Source organism: Alligator sinensis, unplaced genomic scaffold (assembly GCF_000455745.1).
Source record: "Alligator sinensis unplaced genomic scaffold, ASM45574v1 scaffold453_1, whole genome shotgun sequence".
Taxonomy (NCBI): Eukaryota; Metazoa; Chordata; order Crocodylia; family Alligatoridae; genus Alligator; species Alligator sinensis.
The window spans coordinates 1059218-1061044 of NW_005842485.1; positions in this window are offsets into that span (position 1 = coordinate 1059218).

A 1827-nucleotide genomic window follows, 5' to 3' on the forward strand; every position below is an offset into this window, starting at 1 on the left:
GCTGATCCTGGGTCTTAAAGCTGGAGGGTGAAATTGGGGGTCTTCTCCTAGCGCCCCCCCCCCATCTCTGCGGCAGAGACAGTCTCCCCCAGCTCCCCCTTGCTTGGTGCTGGATCATAAACTCTGGGATGGAAGCAGCTGAGCTAGGGGCTGCTGTGGGGGGCTGCTGGGAAGGGAGGGGCTTGGAGATATTTAACCCCTCATTGCCTAGTGTAGAGGGAGGGCTGCTTATATCTTGCAATCAGACCCCCCCGCAAAAAAAGAAATAGATGATGTAGGGATTGAAGGGCTTTCCTTGTTGCCCCAATGGCCAGAGCCATGCCGTCCTCCCCACGTCCCAGCTCAGCTCCTGGCCCCAGTTTCCCCTTCTAGCAGTCCATCCCACACTAGGTCTGGGTTTGTACAGTGCCTGGCATGGTGTACCCCAGTCCAACCCTGGAGGTGATAGGGTGTGATGACACAGGGGGTACTGTCATGTCAGAAGGCCCAGCTCACGATGTCATGGGGCCAGGCTCTATAGGGTGCTTGGAGTTGTACAAAGAGCTCCCCGATAAAGCTCCAGTCAAAGTGGGGAATTATCTCTTGTTAACAATAATACCAAAGTGACATCAAGGCTCCCGGGAGCCAAAGGAGTTGCAATTAGGGTAACATCCCATGGGAGGAAGCCATGAAGCCAGCTGGCCAGGCAAGCCAGTGTCCAAACATTTGCAAAGAGTTGGCCAAGGGCTCTGTGGTTCCCTGGGACTTTGGGGGACATGGGTGATGGGGGGCTGTAATGATGGCATCCAGGTGTTCACAAAGTCAGTTGAGGGCTCATGTGAGGCTCTGGGGTCACTGGGAACTGGGGCTTTAGGGGATGTGGGTGATGTCAGGGCTGGGATGATTGCATCCAAAAGTTTGCAAAGAGCTGGCCAGGGGTTGTGTGGAGCTCCATGGTCTCCAGGAGCTGAGGCATCAGGGGACGTGAGTGATGGGGGTGCTGGGATGATGGCATCCAAGAGTTCACATAGAGCTGACCAAGAGCTCACGTGAGGCTCTGAAGTCGCTAGGAGCTGGGGCATTGGGGAATGTGGGTGGTATGTGGGGTGGGGCTGGGATGATGCTGAGGCCTAGTCGGGGAGGGAACAGCACGGAAACTTCCAAGGAGGTGAATGGTCACCAATGAGGCTGTGGAATTTGGGGGGGCATCCAGGTGCAGGGGGGGGGGGGGGAATACAGTTGCCCCAGGAGGAGGCTTTTTCTCTGTGGGTCCCCCACCCCAAGGAGGGCATCTACCAGCTGCCTCCAGTCTGGGCAGGGAGGAGTTAATTTAAAGATGCAGATTAATAGGGGAAGTGGAGGGAGGTGGGGAATCACTAGCAGCAGAGAAGGGAAATTGGACCACGCTAATAGCACCAAGGGAGCCGTTAGTGGCACTGCTGTGATGACTAACGAGGGGAGGGGGTGGCAGCCTGGTGGGGGAGGGGATGGGGTGGCAGGGGTGTAGGGCCCCAATCCAATGCCCTGTGGCCGGATTCAGCTAAGTGGTCCCCCTGCCCTTCCCTGTCCCCACTGCAGGCAAGGGGGTGGGGACCATGGGCCATCTATCTGTCCCACACCACCTGCTTCCACATGCCACATGCTTCCACACGCATGTAATTAGACCCTAGAGAGCAGCAAGGCTGGTCCAACCCCAGGTGGGCCTGGTCCTTGTGGGACTAGGATATTGCACACGTGTACAAACTCAGCATGTGCACATGCCATACATGTGCACCCATTGGGGCTCCTGATTCCCTGATTCCCCCCTCGAGCCCCAGCTGATCCTCATGGTGACCCTCCCTCCTCCCT